A 19,906-nucleotide genomic window follows, 5' to 3' on the forward strand; every position below is an offset into this window, starting at 1 on the left:
TGTGAAATAACTAGCTAAGATAGATACAGATATGCTGTAGTAGTTAACAGATTTACCGTCTGACTGTGAAATAACGAGCTAAGATAGATACAGATATGCTGTAGTTATTAACAGATTTACCGTCTGACTGTGAAATAACGAGCTAAGCTTCATCTCTTTAATAACATTTGATAGAATAAAATATAGCACTTAAAGAATATTTGATCCAACTAATGAAAGTCATATGTTTTATTCAGAGGAAAATTTATACCGATAATGGTGAGTTGTGTTACCCCATAGCTGGCCTAATAGCCATATTATTTAATGGTGTGTTGTGTTACCCCATAGCTGGCCTAATAGCCATATTATTTATTATTGTTTGTGTATACATAAATGTCACACGAGTGCACGACATAGCCTAGTCTTCAAACCACCACAAGGACGAGTCTTATACATATCTTTTACTGCTTCTGTTTAAAATCTACAACAAGAAGTGATTCATATGTACATATATTACGAAGCGATTTAAATATTAAATAAAATGACAGTCGACGCATCATACGTTATGATAAAATAGTGAAGCTCATATTTCTAAATAAGAGTTATTAATATTATTTTCGAAATTTGTCTTTTTCGGAGCGTTATGTGCGTAAAAATTAGATTTCACGTGCAGCACCAGAGGGAGATCGACACGCCCATAAAACCCACGCGCAAGGGTTAAGGTTAACTGAAACGAATGATGACGTTGTTCTTTGTTTCAGGAAGTCATCTCGTTTTCACTTTGTTGCAATTGTGATCGTTTGCTGAACGTCGAGAAATGGAAAAAGAAAATTAAAAATAACGGAACGAAAAGCTTCCAAAACTAGGGTTTGATGTGCAACGTACGAACAAATATTCCAGGAGATTGCATGTGTAGATAGGTCAAACAAAAGTGTGCATTTTAATAAGACCTTGATGTAACTATTTTGAATCGCGTATTTGCTGTTCTTGTTGGAGACTGTCACCTACGGCTTCGGACAACGTACTGTTGTTCAGATTTAACTCTACTACGATTCAATATTATTTTATTCGGTGAACCAAGCGGTACCACCTAGAACATTCATTAATAAGCCAAGATCACAGAGTTACAGCACTAGCACGTGGTAATATATATTCAAATTGCTTTTTATATTCATATTTTATCAGGTATTCATTTTGTATATTCATAAGTTTTTTCATGCATATTTATGGCGCGGTTCCCGACAGTACAAGGCGACTGGGTTTAACATTTATTCTCCGTTCATTTCAAATCAAAGACTAAAATGTATATCTTAGTTCTCTATGTTTGTTATTGAACGGATCTACAGAAATGGTTTACCTGTGCTGAGCCCGTTGCAAGTATCGAAACCAAATTTACGGTGTTTTCACTCTTCAGACTTGCCACTAGCCACCAGGAGGCAGTCATGTAAGCACTTGTGAAACGGTGTTACGTTTGTTTGTTTTTTCAGCAAAACTACGTTGGGTTATCTACGGTGTTTAATCCGGGGAATCAAACCCTGTGCTTTAGCGTTGTAATTCCGTAAACTTACTTGTGTTACACCAAGAGAAACAAGAGTAATATGATAACCTTTGTCCGGCTGACGTAAAATTTCCATAGAAAAAAAAATGTAATATATATTTATATATTCCATATTCTCAGTTACTTATTGCAAAATGTTTTCACGCGTTATTTTCATTAAAATGTTTTCGATTTTTAGAAATCGAATTATTGATAAGGGTCCCCTTTCCCTGTATGAGTTATTATGAGGTCCTTAACAAGAGGAAATATTTGAGTGTTAATACTGTGATCTTACGAAGTCTTATTCTTTCTGTTTTTTTCTTCTCTTTCAACATTTAAGTTTTTATTTTCTAGGAAGCAGCTTTAAAGCTAATCTTAAGATGCTTATTTGTACGGAAATGAACTCAGTTTTAGTTTATAAGTAGCCAATCACGTGCTCCTCGCTGTGAGGAGGATATGATTGTTATCAGAATGAAAACCTCGCCCTGATGAAACCTGGTATTAGAGGAAAAGCCTCACCGACGTCAGATTAACAGATATTCTGTGGCTGACATATTGTTCGTTAGTTCTATATTTCAGTTCTTAGAACTATTAATGGACGCTGTGGCTAGTCAAGTCCTTCTGGGAAACAGAACCATTCGTCGGTTTCTTTGCTGACTTCTCTTAAAGAAAGACTACATTTGCTATCTGGTGTGTCCATCACAGAGAATTGAACCTCCGATTTCTGCGTTAAAAATAAGAAAAATTACCACTGACTTAACGGAGGACAAACTCAGGAAGCCCCGAACTCAGTAATAACCACGGTTTAAACCAGTGGTTCCCAACCAGGAGTGCGAGATAACATTTGTTTTGGCCACCTTCGCCATTATTCTTAAATAAATAATTACTGTGAGGGGTGCAAGAACATATTAATTTTTTTTAGGGGTGTGGGGCATAAAAAAGGTTGGGAACCACTGGGTTAAACCAACTAAATTTTAAACTGTTTTACAGGTTGGGAACCACTAGGTTAAACCAACTAAATTTTAAACTGTTTTACTTTAAAATATGTTCTTTACTGGTGTACACAATTGGTGGAGACTAGTGTTAATTTTAACATCATGATCTAAGTGTTAACGTAAAAATTTCACTTCAGGAAACTAATCCAATTGACAAAAGCTGCGCACTTTCAGCTGGAGGGAAAATTATGCGAGGGTCCACTTATTTGCACATCAATTGAGTGCATTATGCTGGTGCTACCTGTTGGATTAAAAAGTAACCCTCACACATTACATTTATCTTGTAAGCTGTTTTATTATCTGTCACACATTTGTATGTCATTCAAGATATTATGCTGGCGCTACCTTGCGTATTCAACGAACATACATCACAGTAATATTTTCGGCTAATAAAATGAATTCAATGTTACTGTTTGCATACCTTTAAAATGCTATCCTGGCGTCATCTGGTGGATGCTTAATTAACTTTGCAATATGTCTGATACGTTATTAAAAGAAACTCTTCTTTTAATAGTTTTCACAATTTAATATTCAAAGTGAAAGATGGACCCGTGGTGGAATATCGGTAAGTCTTCGGACCTACAACGCTAAAATCAAGGGTTCGATTTCCCTCGGTAGACAAAGCGGATAGCCCGATGTGGCTTCGCTATAATTATTTGTTTTTTGAATTTCGCGCAAAGCTACTAAAGGGTTATCTGTGCTAGCCGTCCCTAATTTAGTATAGGACTAGAGGGAAGGCAGCTAGTCATCACCACCCACCTCCAACTCTTGGGCCACTCTTTTACCAACGAACAGTGGGATTGACCGTCAAATTATAACACCCCCACGGCTGAAAAAGCGAGCATTTTTGGTGCGACGAGGGGGTTTTGCTATAAAAAAAAAAAAACACACAAAGTGGAAAATGTTCGGACTTTCAGAGTTCGGGGTTAGGTTTCATGTATACCAAGAGAACGCAAGCCTTATTTCGGAGAGGACTATTATTAACTTGAGGTACATATGGTTTCCCCTCCGTGTGGGCCGACGGTAAGTTTATGGGCTTACAACACTAAAATCAAGGGTTCGAGTTCGCTCAGAGAACAGATTCAAGATAATCCATCGTGTGGCTTCACCCTAAAAGGAACACATTATGGGTTGGTTATCTGCGCTGTGTAAATTGCGAATATCGAAACCCTTTTCTCAGTTTTCAGCGTGTGTTCTCTTCCCCAGACTTCCCGCTGAGCCACTGGGATGCTTATGTATGCCGAACGTTATATTTGTAGGCACAAATCTGTTTTTAAGCAACGTGTCGAAGACAAACAAAGACAGACTGTTTGTAGCTAGCGAAGATAAGGAATTCAGTTGCCTTCACTGTGACAAACCTAAAGTTACGCTGAAAGTAGTTTAGGAACAATATATTTATAGTTTACTCAGCACGGCCAGGTGGGTAGGGCGCTCGGATTCCCGTCACGCCAAACATGCTCGTCCTTTCAACCGTGGGGTCATTATAATACCACAGTCAATCTCACTGTTCGTTGGTAAAAGAGTAGCCCTCGTGTAACTTTACGCGAAATTCAAAAACAAACACAAAATTATCGTTATGACCACATTAACCCTAACATTTTGTGTTCAGTCTGCCAACCACATATAATTACTACTTTTAAAGTTTTAGTTGCACTTAAGCACAAAGCGCTTTTAAAGAATATTTGTCTGTGAATGTATCTCTATGAAGGCTTTCTTTTGAACGTGGACGTCTACAGAAATATTTGCCCCCCGCTAGTACAGCGGTATGTCGACGGATTTGCAACGCTGAAATCAGGGGTTCGATTCTCCTCGGTGGGCTCAGCAGATAGCCCAATGTGGCTTTGCTATACGAAAACACACACACACATATAAAAATTTCGAGGGTGGGGGAGGTGGCAAACCATAAATGTACGGGATCAGCTTTTACAATGTCAGTCAACAGACGGCCCGGCATGGCCAAGCGTGTTAAGGCGTGCGACTCGTAATCCGAGGGTCGCGGGTTCGCATCCCCGTGGCGCCAAACATGCTCGCCCTTTAAGCCGTGGGGGCGTTATAATGTGATGGTCAATCCCACTATTTGTTGGTAAAAGAGTAGCCCAAGAGTTGGCGGTAGGTGGTGATGACTAGCTGCCCTCTCTAGTCTTACACTGCTAATTAGGGACGGCTATCACAGATAGCCCTCGAGTAGCTTTGTGCGAAATTAAAAACAAACAAACAAACAAGTCAGTCAACAGACTAAAATAATGTATGTTATGCGTGCTTAAACACAAATTTAGAGTTCACTGAAAATATTTAGTTTAACTACAATGTTAATTCATATTGAACCTTTCTGCGGGAGACCATGTTTTCAAATTACCTTACTTTATTATTCGCATAAAGACCAGTCACGTATTCTTTACTGCATGTTTAGGCCTATCTTAGTTCATGTTCACATTAAAACAGAATATAAATATACCACTGGAATCCTGGGAGAATGTTCTGCAGTTGAAGGTGGTATTGTGGCCATTTTGTTCGCTCCACGAGCAAGAGATCGAAGAAAGATAGCCTCCTAAATCATAAACCATTTACGTGCTAGTCGGAAGCCCAGGACATGTGGGCAATGTGTTTGTGTACCTTATCAATCAGAGGGTGGGAATTCTTCCACCTGCAGTTAAGGAAAGACGGGATTGGTTTGACCGAAGATTTCGAATAGTTGCACATAACGCAGCAAAGCACGATCCAAAACATTGTAACCTCAAACAATATTTTATGCATTTCAATTGATTCAAAGTGCACGTGCGAGCACACGTAAGAGGTCCAAGTTGAAGCAGTTAAGCAGTGATGGTCTGTTTAACGGGGAAACAAGTGGAGTTCATGCGAATAGCAAAGTGATAATTAGGTACAATCGATAAGCGTGCTCTACACTATAGGCGTGGATTCGGTAAAATCATGGAGGTGTGGCTAGGCATGTGATATTTCTTTAGTTCCTTGCTATTGTAACCTAAGTTGGTAACGCGTATGTTTACCAACATTCTATTAACCAGAGATTTAGTCTCCACTCGTTAATGTCCATTTCGTATGTATCGTCCAACAGATATAATTAATCTTATATATATGTGTAATTTAAAGAGCAGATGAAATACTCTATCAAATATTTGGGATTTGAAAAATACTAACAGAGTTGAAAATAAATCGCACGTTAATGTACACGTAAAAAGATTTACGGACATTAATATGCAAGTATATTATATTTAAAGTTCTGATTAATGGATGGCTTAAAGTTTGAAACTTTCGTGTTTTCTTAATATTTTGGATTGCACTGTTACAAATACTCGTTCTGTACACAGTTTGTTTTAAAGATTGCGTTGTTTTTCGAAAACTTATAAATTTCCAACAACTGTGACAGAAGGAAATAGGTAATATATCTGGTAATAAAAAGATGTTTTAATATTTGTCTTTGCTCACAGTTTCCTTTTTGGAAATTGTTAAGATAAAAATATTGTCTTATATGAAGTTTCATTGTCACTCTGATGGAGAATGGACATAGCAGTCCTGAAAAACGTCTTCACACTATAACATTCAGTAACGTGTCTCAAAGTAATACTCGTCATAAACGTGTAAATCTAACAGTCATGACAAACAGGGTCACAATAGAATATTCATAATCTTGCAATCTCTCGTAACACAGTCACTTCTTAATACAATATTCGTAGTGTAGCAGCGTCTCGATGTGAAGATGTGTGAAAATAACACTCACGATGTAATACTGTCTCAGTTTAACATTCATAACGTGTCTGGATGTAATACTGTCTCAGTTTAACATTCATAACGTGTCTGGATGTAATACTGTCTCAGTTTAACATTCATAACGTGTCTGGATGTAATACTGTCTCAGTTTAACATTCATAACGTGTCTGGATGTAATACTGTCTCAGTTTAACATTCATAACGTGTCTGGATGTAATACTCGATATAAACATGCCAATGTAACAGTCATGAATAATTACGTCATGATAGAACATTCATAATGTGCCTCAGTGCAGCACTCCTCATGAGTGTGTAGATATATGTTATATAAAACATCGTCACAATAGAACATTCATAATGTGCCTCAGTGCAGCACTCCTCATGAGTGTGTAGATATATGTTATATAAAACATCGTCACAATAGAACATTCATAATGTGCCTCAGTGCAGCACTCCTCATGAGTGTGTAGATATATCAGTCATATAAAACATCGTCACAATAGAACATTCATTATGTGCCTCAGTGCAGCACTCCTCATGAGTGTGTAGATATATCAGTCATATAAAACATCGTCACAATAGAACATTCATTATGTGCCTCAGTGCAGCACTCCTCATGAGTGTGTAGATATATCAGTCATATAAAACATCGTCACAATAGAACATCATTATGTGCCTCAGTGCAGCACTCCTCATGAGTGTGTAGATATATCAGTCATATAAAACATCGTCACAATAGAACATTCATTATGTGCCTCAGTGCAGCACTCCTCATGAGTGTGTAGATATATCAGTCATATAAAACATCGTCACAATAGAACATTCATAAACTTGTATTGTTTACTAAGATAGCCACGTCTTAATACAATATTTTTAATGTACCAATGCCTCGATGTAATTGCTTGACGTAATGATGTGTTAATATAACATTCAACACGTAACATTGTCTCAGTTTAACATTCATAACGAAGCGGTGTCTCAGTTCGACATCTATGACGTAACAGCGTTTCAATAAGTACATTTCCGTTTTGCCTCTCAAAAAAATATGTTCACCTTTCGAAAGCGCTCGGGTTTTAGGGTTTTTATTCACTTATACCAAGCCTTCTTGAACCCACGTGTTTTTATAACATCAGGAGCATTTCCATACATAATTCAGCAAGTATCAGTGTTAATAGAAAACTCATGAGAAGCAGGAACTAAGCGAGGCACAGCAGTGCCTCAGCTTTTACTTCTATGTAAAAAAACTCTGAAATATTTGTTTCCTAGCATAAATTTCGTTATTATAAGTACTACTATAAACATATAACGAAGTAGTAATGGTTTCACGAGGAAACAGTTCCACATGACAACTGTAGAGAGATAATGTCGTTTCTGAATTTCTGTCAGTTTTGTGACATCTACGACTTTGTGATGGAGGAGGGTATGCTATTACAAATACATGAACTCTTATTGATATGCTGTATGCTATTACAAATACATGAACACTTATTGATATGCTGTTTAAATTCAAATATAATGCAACTGTTGTGTTTGTGTGCTTTCAAAATAAATTTTAGTTTTCTGTATGGTTGGTTTCAAAACCTATTATTGGTTATAAAATAACAATACCACAGGATAACTTGAATTAGATAGTAGTGTTTTAATATAACTCATAAATTACAGTGTTTTAATATAACTTATAAAGTACAGTGTTTTAATATAACTCTTATAAAAGTAGAGTGTTTTAATATAACTCATAAATTACAGTGTTTTAATATAACTTATAAAGTACAGTGTTTTAATATAACTCTTATAAAAGTAGAGTGTTTTAATATAACTCTTATAAAAGTACAATGTTTTAATATAACTCTTATAAAAGTACAGTGTTTTAATAGAACTCTTATAAAAGTACAATGTTTTAATATAACTCTTATAAAAGTACAGTGTTTTAATAGAACTCTTATAATAGTACAGTGTTTTAATAGAACTCTTATAAAAGTACAGTGTTTTAATATAACTCTTATAAAAGTACAGTGTTTTAATATAACTCTTATAAAATACAATGTTTTAACTCATTAATGACTTGGTAAAACTAATGTGATAAACATATCACGCTTTATAGAAATTCAGGTATGACTTATATCAAAACTCGTAATAATGGAAAAACGCACTATGTTATTTAACGGTTGTTAGTGGAGATTGTGTTATTTAACAGTTCTTACTGGTGATTGTGTTCTTTAACAGTTATTAGTGGTGATTGTGTTATTTAACGGTTGTTACTGGAGATTGTGCTATTTAACAGTTGTTAGTGGAGACTGTGTTATTGAACGGTTGTTGCTGGGTGCTGTGTTGTGAAACAATTATTATTGGAGACTGTGTTATTTAACATTCCTAACACATTATTACATTTTTAACAATTATTTTTGTGGTAAACAATATTCGTTAAAATATCAGTATTTTATACTATTTTCATATTGTTTTTCCACAGACTCAGTTATTGTAAATATAAAATAACCTTATCATCTATCTTACGGTAGTTGGCACATAAATCGGTGGAAAGAAACTTCATAATTTAACTATGATTTTATAATGTATGAAACTACCGCAGGTTTCAAACCTCAAATGCAAATAAAACCTGTTAGCGGTACAACAGCTTCCTATATTTTTGTAGTTCTCGCATTATGAGTGTAAAGACAGTTGTTAATTTATATAATTAATTTCTTCATATACTGTTGAACATTATTATGTTATTAAGTGCATATTAACAATGTAATTATTGCTATAAAAGTTAAGTGAACTGAACCGGTGTCACGTTAAAAATTAGCTTTGTAGAGATACTAGAAAGTAAAATGATTGTTAAATGCGAATTGCTTTGTGTGACTTCATATTCGTGGTATTGGAAGGTAGTTTTACACGAGACTAAAAGAACGAAGGATGAAAGGTGGGTGTAGATTTATGAACAGTTTTTAAACATTAAATATTTTTAGAGTCAATTATCCAATATTTATCTTCAATAAAGAACAAAATCATTTATTGCTAGGTGTCGCTGCAGTATGATATTTGAAGGTAATATAGACATATATATGTGAAAATTTTGTTAATTATTTGTGGGTATTTTTGACAAAGTAGGGATAAAAACGGCAAAATGCAAAACTGAAAATTTGTGTGTACCCCGCCCCCCCGCATGGACCTCCTTAATGATGTTCATGAACATCCATTCACGCCCTGCGAAGTAGTTAAATGAACATACAACAGACAGTTCTATTATATTTATATAAATTGTACTTTATGAATATGAACGTTATGAGTATTATTTCTTAGATTGCATATTTAAATGTTCACACAGAACAGAAATTACCTTTGTTTTTAGTTTCTTTGAACGGATGTGGCTTAGAAGTTAGCACTCCGAAGTGCAGATTCGAGGGTACAGGATTCGCGTCTCGTTACTGAAAAAAAATTGCTTTCCGCTGTTCGAGAGCTGTGGGTGCGTTACAAGCGCGACGTTCCCCGCTAGTACAGCGGTAAGTCTATGGATTTACAACCCTAAAATCAGGGGCTTGATTCCCCTCGGTGGACTCAGCAGATAGCCCGATGTGGCTTTGCTATGAGAAAAACACAAACAAGTGTGACGGTCGATTTCCCATTATTCTACCACAGTAGTTCAAGGGTTATCTATTTTCTGTCTAACGTATTAGTTTAAGTTTAAGAACGTCTATAGTTGATAACTTTTGCATCGCGAAGATTCCAAGTACACTTATCTCGTTCAAAATTCATTTTAAGGCTATATTACTTTTACAAATAATGTTTATATTTAAAACAACAACAACCACAGGTGAATTTAATATTTGTGTCTCCATGAATCGGCGGTGTGATTACAGACTTTCAACACTACAGTCTAAGGTTCGATTACCCGAGGAGGATATATATCTCCAATAACCTCTTGTACATTTTTTTCTATTGAAAATAGTTTAAAACTTATATTTGTGATTCTTAAGAGACTTTCTCGTGAAACTTAAAATTGACAAATTATAAATCTAAAATTATGGGTTCGTTCTCCGCTGGTGGCACAGTACAGATAACAAAAGATTCGGTTTTATGCAACAAATGGTCTTTACTGAACAGTTGTCTAAGAAAACGCTCTTATTTCCTGTCGAAAGTCAGTCGTCTAAGCCTAAAAGCCGTATTTTATTTTATCTTCTACGCAAAGTTAGGTTTTCTAACGGGGGGCATCGATTTATTCACTTAATCCCGAAAAATATTTTCCACAGATTTTATTATAGGTAAAAGTAATTACTTTCACGAGTTACGTGCAATAAGATTTGATAGCGACACGTGGTGGCCGTTGGAATTAATTCATTTTAAAACGGTAAAGTTATTTTTAAAATTTTGCGCTTGAAACGTCTAATATGACGAAAATCGATTTATTTTACTGGACTCTCTTGGGCCTATTTTATAAAGTTAGTTTATGGCCTCTAAGTCTCGGAATTGTAAACACTTGTACATTCGTTTGACGTGTGGGAAGAATGTTTTCAGAGAATCAGTTTTGCTAAGCCTAAGAGAATGTGGATGACGGTTGTTAATGACGATAACTTTTAGCCAGACACCTAGCGGCTAGTTTCTGTAGCTGACACAACAATGTTGGGATAAATGCGGTGTTTTTAAAGAAGCTTCACTTAAAAAATAAAACAAAAAAATTTTATAACCAATGCTCTAAGCCTAATTGTACCGATAGCATCGCCAGCCGCCGCAGTCGAATAACGATGGCGGCTAGATCAAAAACAAAAAAGTGACAGCCTTGTCAGGAGAACCAGAGACAAAAGACACAGATTGTCCGGTGTACATACTTTCACGTGACCTACGTACATCAAGCATTATACGGTTGTTCATAACCGTCTCTGTAAGCACTGGTTTTTAAACGAGTGACGTGATTATGACTAGATTTTAAATGTGGTCGTTATTGGCAAGATGGAAGACGTGAAACGACCAGCCGACATTTAATCAGAAACGAATTTTCATTTCGTTAATAAGACTTTTAGCGTTTGCAATATAAGTAAAAAAAAAAATAAACATTCCAAGGATTCTCGACATTACGCCGTAAACATAAAACATGCCATTGTTTTAATCTCTCATCTGTTTCTCAGGTCTCGCTGCATTTACAACCGCATTTATAAGCACGGAAGTGCATTGGATTAAATAACATATATTCAAAACAAACAACAAACTCTTAGAAAACTTATTACGATGAAAGAAGTAGAAACAATGCCTTTAACATGTTAAAATTCTTCCTTAAGAGACAGTTGTGCTTGTTTCTTTGCTTGTAACGACGCCTTGTATTCCATGACGAGTTGTTAATGTGTCATTCGAGAACAATGATCAGACACATAAATACCTGCTCTACTGCGACACCTAAGGTAAATGATTTGACACTTTAAAAGGAATAACCTTATATTTATTCATATCTGAAAACACAAAGTAACGAACGAAGAGGTGAAGAAAACAGATAAAAGTACCTAGAATTATTTATAGTTGTATTATTCTAACTCCTATGAGTTAAATATTAAATATTATTCGAACTGTTCGAGTTATTCGATTTTTAAAAAACTAATGTAATAATAACAAAAACATATGCTTTGGGGGTTAATTAACCTGCAAATCTGTATCTCGTTTAAACCTGATAAATTCTCTTCCTCGTGTCTTGACATTTACCCGCGAAATAATATGAAGCCAGTCTTACAACAACACGCTGTTTGTTAACTAACCTAACCGTTTTTGATGTTCGCGTAATCCATTCTTCCTACAGTTATCGAACACTGACATCTACCGGCGATGGGTACATGAGAGATTCTTAATTTGTAAAGCTCGAGATTTCGATATAAGGATGGCAAGGGGACAAAGCTGACTGCTCGTAATAAGGCTTGTAATTGGTTTTCGTTGAGTTCGGTACAGAATAAGCAACTCTATAATTGGTAAACTCAGAGGGTTTTCCTTAACTATATAGATACATCATGGGAAGTCGACAGGTGGAGCTAAGCCTTTTCGTTTTCTTGATATCACAACTAGATACTTTGTCTAAGTTTCGGATCTTCAAAGTTTCTCTTCTCTGTTTTGGACTTATTTCTTTAGCTTGCAGGACACTGATATAAACAAACCAAGAACTAACATGTGTAGTTAAATGTTGTTTAGAGACTCTAAAATGGTATTAACAAACCAAGGACTAATACTAGTAGTTAGATGTTGTTTAGAAACTTCACACTGATATAAACAAACCAAGAATTAACATGTGTAGTTAAATGTTGTTTAGAGACTTTAAAATGGTATTAACAAACCAAGGACTAATACTAGTAGTTAGATATTGTTTAAAAACTTCACATTGATTTAAACAAACCAAGAACTAACATGTGTAGTTAAATGTTGTTTAGAGACTCTAAAATGGTATTAACAAACCAAGGACTAATACTAGTAGTTAGATGTTGTTTAGAAACTTCACACTGATATAAACAAACCAAGAACTAACATGTGTAGTTAAATGTTGTTTAGAGACTCTAAAATGGTATTAACAAACCAAGGACTAATACTAGTAGTTAGATGTTGTTTAGAAACTTCACACTGATATAAACAAATCAAGAACTAACATGTGTAGTTAAATGTTGTTTAGATACTCTAAAATGGTATTAACAAACCAAGGACTAATACTAGTAGTTAGATGTTATTTAAAAACTTCACATTGATTTAAACAAACCAAGAACTAACATGTGTAGTTAAATGTTGTTTAGAGACTCTAAAATGGTATTAACAAACCAAGGACTAATACTAGTAGTTAGATGTTGTTTAAACACTTCACACTGATATAAACAAACCAAGAACTAACATGTGTAGTTAGATGTTGTTTAGAGACTCTAAAATGGTATTAACAAACTAAGGACTAATACTAGTAGTTAGATGTTGTTTAGAAACTTCACACTGATATAAACAAACCAAGAACTAACATGTGTAGATAAATGTTGTTTTAGAGACTCTAAAATGGTATTAACAAACCAAGGACTAATACTAGTAGTTAGATGTTGTTTAGAAACTTCACACTGATATAAACAAACCAAGAACTAACATGTGTAGTTAAATGTTGTTTAGAGACTCTAAAATAGTATTAACAAACCAAGGACTAATACTAGTAGTTAGATGTTGTTTAAAAACTTCACACTGATATAAACAAACCAAGAACTAACATGTGTAGTTAAATGTTGTTTAGAGACTCTAAAATGGTATTAACAAACCAAGGACTAATACTAGTAGTTAGATGTTGTTTAAACACTTCACACTGATATAAACAAACCAAGAACTAACATGTGTAGTTAAATGTTGTTTAGAGACTCTAAAATGGTATTAACAAACCAAGGACTAATACTAGTAGTTAGATGTTGTTTAGAAACTTCACACTGATATAAACAAACCAAGAACTAACATGTGTAGTTAAATGTTGTTTAGAGACTCTAAAATGGTATTAACAAACCAAGGACTAATACTAGTAGTTAGATGTTGTTTAGAAACTTCACACTGATATAAACAAACCAGGAACTAACATGTGTAGTTAAATGTTGTTTAGAGACTCTAAAATGGTATTAACAAACCAAGGACTAATACTAGTAGTTAGATGTTGTTTAAAAACTTCACACTGATATAAACAAACCAAGAACTAACATGTGTAGTTAAATGTTGTTTAGAGACTCTAAAATGGTATTAACAAACCAAGGACTAATACTAGTAGTTCGATGTTGTTTAGAAACTTCACACTGATATAAACAAACCAAGAACTAACATGTGTAGTTAGATGTTGTTTAGAGACTCTAAAATGGTATTAACAAACCAAGGATTAATACTAGTAGTTAGATGTTGTTTAGAAACTTCACACTGATATAAACAAACCAAGAACTAACATGTGTAGTTAAATGTTGTTTAGAGACTCTAAAATGGTATTAACAAACCAAGGACTAATACTAGTAGTTATATGTTGTTTAGAAACTTCACACTGATATAAACAAACCAAGAACTAACATGTGTAGTTAAATGTTGTTCAGAGACTCTAAAATGGTATTAACAAACCAAGGACTAATACTAGTAGTTAGATGTTGTTTAGAAACTTCACACTGATATAAACAAACCAAGAACTAACATGTGTAGTTAGATGTTGTTTAGAGACTCTAAAATGGTATTAACAAACCAAGGACTAATACTAGTAGTTAGATGTTATTTAAAAACTTCACATTGATTTAAACAAACCAAGAACTAACATGTGTAGTTAAATGTTGTTTAGAGACTCTAAAATGGTATTAACAAACCAAGGACTAATACTAGTAGTTAGATGTTGTTTAAACACTTCACACTGATATAAACAAACCAAGAACTAACATGTGTAGTTAGATGTTGTTTAGAGACTCTAAAATGGTATTAACAAACTAAGGACTAATACTAGTAGTTAGATGTTGTTTAGAAACTTCACACTGATATAAACAAACCAAGAACTAACATGTGTAGATAAATGTTGTTTTAGAGACTCTAAAATGGTATTAACAAACCAAGGACTAATACTAGTTGTTAGATGTTGTTTAGAAACTTCACACTGATATAAACAAACCAAGAACTAACATGTGTAGTTAAATGTTGTTTAGAGACTCTAAAATAGTATTAACAAACCAAGGACTAATACTAGTAGTTAGATGTTGTTTAAAAACTTCACACTGATATAAACAAACCAAGAACTAACATGTGTAGTTAAATGTTGTTTAGAGACTCTAAAATGGTATTAACAAACCAAGGACTAATACTAGTAGTTAGATGTTGTTTAAACACTTCACACTGATATAAACAAACCAAGAACTAACATGTGTAGTTAAATGTTGTTTAGAGACTCTAAAATGGTATTAACAAACCAAGGACTAATACTAGTAGTTAGATGTTGTTTAGAAACTTCACACTGATATAAACAAACCAAGAACTAACATGTGTAGTTAAATGTTGTTTAGAGACTCTAAAATGGTATTAACAAACCAAGGACTAATACTAGTAGTTAGATGTTGTTTAGAAACTTCACACTGATATAAACAAACCAGGAACTAACATGTGTAGTTAAATGTTGTTTAGAGACTCTAAAATGGTATTAACAAACCAAGGACTAATACTAGTAGTTAGATGTTGTTTAAAAACTTCACACTGATATAAACAAACCAAGAACTAACATGTGTAGTTAAATGTTGTTTAGAGACTCTAAAATGGTATTAACAAACCAAGGACTAATACTAGTAGTTCGATGTTGTTTAGAAACTTCACACTGATATAAACAAACCAAGAACTAACATGTGTAGTTAGATGTTGTTTAGAGACTCTAAAATGGTATTAACAAACCAAGGATTAATACTAGTAGTTAGATGTTGTTTAGAAACTTCACACTGATATAAACAAACCAAGAACTAACATGTGTAGTTAAATGTTGTTTAGAGACTCTAAAATGGTATTAACAAACCAAGGACTAATACTAGTAGTTATATGTTGTTTAGAAACTTCACACTGATATAAACAAACCAAGAACTAACATGTGTAGTTAAATGTTGTTCAGAGACTCTAAAATGGTATTAACAAACCAAGGACTAATACTAGTAGTTAGATGTTGTTTAGAAACTTCACACTGATATAAACAAACCAAGAACTAACATGTGTAGTTAGATGTTGTTTAGAGACTCTAAAATGGTATTAACAAACTAAGGACTAATACTAGTAGTTAGATGTTGTTTAGAAACTTCACACTGATATAAACAAACCAAGAACTAACATGTGTAGATAAATGTTGTTTAGAGACTCTAAAATGGTATTAACAAACCAAGGACTAATACTAGTAGTTAGATGTTGTTTAGAAACTTCACACTGATATAAACAAACCAAGAACTAACATGTGTAGTTAAATGTTGTTTAGAGACTCTAAAATGGTATTAACAAACCAAGGACTAATACTAGTAGTTAGATATTGTTTAAAAACTTCACATTGATTTAAACAAACCAGGTACTAATACTTGTAATTAAATGTCACAAACGTGGAATTTTCAACTTATGTGTAAATCAAGTATTGCAGTTTTCTAGCAGTCATATTTTATATATTTATTGTTCTTCCACAGTCTCTTGGTCTTTATTAAAATCCGTGTGTCACAAATGTCACACATGAAATAGATTTATCGTTTTATGATGTAGTCTGTGAGCCTGGTATGGTCTGGTGGCTAGCGCGCTCGGCTCACATCCATTTGCTTGCCGACTGGGCCATCCATCCGGGTGTATATGTTCTTCGCTTAGCAAAGTACCAACCGACCCCAAACTAGCTTGGATTAAGGTCGTAGGGAGAAAAGAGCCTCCGGTCTTTACGTTGTGAAGGCAGGATGGGTGAAAATGTATAATCATTGGCTGCTTTTTACTTTTGCATCGCTTACGTATTTGCTGTTTTTATCGATTTATTTAGATAAATATTTATCTACATGTTCTCAAGATGTGAGTACAAGAAGTATAATAATGCTATGAAAGTGATTTGTTTGAAAACAGCTGAAAATGAATAACTTACGATAATTTCACTGATTACTACATTGAAATTATATGGAATTTTATTATTAAAAGTTTGTTTGTTTTAACTAATAATTTATAGAACGAGGGCTATTAAGAATAATCCACTTATTTGTATAAAAAATAACAAAATTTGTTTTAAAATAGCCCCTATAGTAATATTTTGTGTAAAAATAGTTTTTTAAAGAGAACTTGTATAAAAATAACCCTCTTAATAAAATTTCTATAACTGTCTTACAAAACTCTGGGAAATTACGTTATTTTACTATTATTTTCTAGTAGCGCGTGTAATGCATTTAAAAATTCTAAATAGAAACACAAACAAGAACTTATACGTTTCTTACGAATATTAAAATGAGGATTATAACTGACAGAATTTATCATAGGAGGAGTTTTTAGGTGAATTAACATTGAAGATTATATTTTAATAATGGATGTTAAAACATATCTGGTTCCAGTGTAAAACAACAATAATTCAAAAAGATATGTCTTTAAACTTGTCTCTATATCACATAAATATTGATTCGGTTTGTTTGTTGTGAATTTCGCGCAAAACTACACAAGGGCTACCTGCACTAGCCGTCCCAAATGTAGCAGTGTAAGACTAGATGAAAGGCAGCTAGTCACAACTACCCACCGCCAACTCTTGGGCCACTCTTTTGCCAAAGAATAGTGGAATTGACCGTTACATTATAACACTCCCACGGCTGAAAGGGCGAGCATGTTTGGTGTGACGGGGATTCGAACCTACGACCCTCGCTTTACGAGTCGAGTGCCTTAACCACCTGGCCGTGCCGGGCCTGTCTAAATAGAGAGATAACTCTTGCTAACTAAAACAATTTTTTCAATGTTTTAGGTTTGTTTGTTTTGGGTCGAAAATGGTTTTTAAGAGGTTTGTTGAAAATGAGCGAATTATAATGACACGTTATAAGTTATTCTGATGTTTTTCATGATAATACACAGATATCAGTGATGTCGAGAAAACCCACTTGTAGAGAAATATGTATAGGAAAGCCAAACGCCAGGAGCGGTATAGGATAAAAGTAACAGGACATAACTTGATGAGTGTCCGAAAGGCAATAAAGAACAAGATTTGGTAGATGTCATATCTTGTTTATGTGGATAATATGGTAGATGTCATATCTTGTTTATATGGATAATATGGTAGATGTCATATCTTGTTTATATGGATAATATGGTAGATGTCATATCTTGTTTATATGGATAATATGGTAGATGTCATATCTTGTTTATGTGGATAATATGGTAGATGTCATATCTTGTTTATGTGGATAATATGTTAGATGTCATATCTTGTTTATGTGGATAATATGTTAGATGTCATATCTTGTTTATATGGATAATATGGTAGATGTCATATCTTGTTTATATGGATAATATGGTAGATGTCATATCTTGTTTATGTGGATAATATGGTAGATGTCATATCTTGTTTATTTGGATAATATGGTAGATGTCATATCTTGTTTATGTGGATAATATGGTAGATGTCATATCTTGTTTATGTGGATAATATGGTAGATGTCATATCTTGTTTATATGGATAATATGGTAGATGTCATATCTTGTTTATATGGATAATATGGTAGATGTCATATCTTGTTTATGTGGATAATATGGTAGATGTCATATCTTGTTTATGTGGATAATATGGTAGATGTCATATCTTGTTTATATGGATAATATGGTAGATGTCATATCTTGTTTATATGGATAACATGGTAGATGTCATATCTTGTTTATATGGATAATATGGTAGATGTCATGTCTTGTTTATATCGATAATATGGTAGATGTCATATCTTGTTTATGTGGATAATATGGTATATGTCAAATCTTGTTTATGTGGATAATATGTTAGATGTCATATCTTGTTTATATGGATAATATGGTAGATGTCATATCTTGTTTATATGGATAATATGGTAGATGTCATATCTTGTTTATGTGGATAATATGGTAGATGTCATATCTTGTTTATGTGGATAATATGGTAGATGTCATATCTTGTTTATGTGGATAATATGGTAGATGTCATATCTTGTTTATGTGGATAATATGGTAGATGTCATATCTTGTTTATGTGGATAATATGGTAGATGTCATATCTTGTTTATGTGGATAATATGGTAGATGTCATATCTTGTTTATATGGATAATATGGTAGATGTCATATCTTGTTTATATGGATAATATGGTAGATGTCATATCTTGTTTATATGGATAACATGGTGGATGTCATGTCTTGTTTATATGGATAATATGGTAGATGTCATGTCTTGTTTATATCGATAATATGGTAGATGTCATATCTTGTTTATGTGGATAATATGGTACATGTCAAATCTTGTTTATATGGATAATATGGTAGATGTCATATCTTGTTTATATGGATAATATGGTAGATGTCATATCTTGTTTATATGGATAAAATGTTAGATGTTATATCTTGTTTATATGGATAATATGGTAGATGTCATATCTTGTTCATATGGATAATATGGTAGATGTCATATCTTGTTTATATGGATAATATGGTAGATGTCATATCTTGTTTATATGGATAATATGGTAGATGTCATATCTTGTTTATATGGATAATATGGTAGATGCCATATCTTGTTTATATGGATAATATGGTAGATGCCATATCTTGTTTATATGGATAATATGGTAGATGTCATATCTTGTTTATATGGATAATATGTTAGATGTTATATCTTGTTTATATGGATAATATGGTAGATGACATATCTTGTTTATATGGATAATATGGTAGATGACATATCTTGTTTATATGGATAATATGGTAGATGTTTTATCTTGTTTATGTGGATATTATGGTAGATGTTATATCTTGTTTATATGGATAATATGGTTGATGTCATGTCATGTTTATATGGATAATATGGTAGATGACATATCTTGTTTATATGGATAATATGGTAGATGTCATATCTTGTTTATATGAATAATATGGTATGTTACTTTATCCTTTATTTTTTGTACTAGTTGATAGCAACTCCAATAACTTACAGTTGTTTCTGCCATCTTCCTTGACTTCGTTTTTTAAGTT

General features: G+C 33.5%; 1 long non-coding RNA gene across 3 annotated transcripts in view; it reads left to right on the forward strand.

Moving 5' to 3' along the window:
* The first annotated feature begins 743 nt into the window (after window positions 1-743).
* Window positions 744-19,906, forward strand: part of LOC143256312 (uncharacterized) — a 604,741-nt gene continuing 585,578 nt past the window's right edge. For all 3 annotated transcript variants that reach the window (XR_013031238.1, XR_013031237.1, XR_013031236.1), the window contains exon 1: window positions 744-1,121. This is a non-coding gene — a long non-coding RNA (uncharacterized LOC143256312). The remainder of the gene's footprint in view (window positions 1,122-19,906) is intronic.

The sequence above is a fragment of the Tachypleus tridentatus genome, chromosome 7, assembly GCF_004210375.1.
Source record: "Tachypleus tridentatus isolate NWPU-2018 chromosome 7, ASM421037v1, whole genome shotgun sequence".
In the NCBI taxonomy this organism is placed as follows: Eukaryota; Metazoa; Arthropoda; class Merostomata; order Xiphosura; family Limulidae; genus Tachypleus; species Tachypleus tridentatus.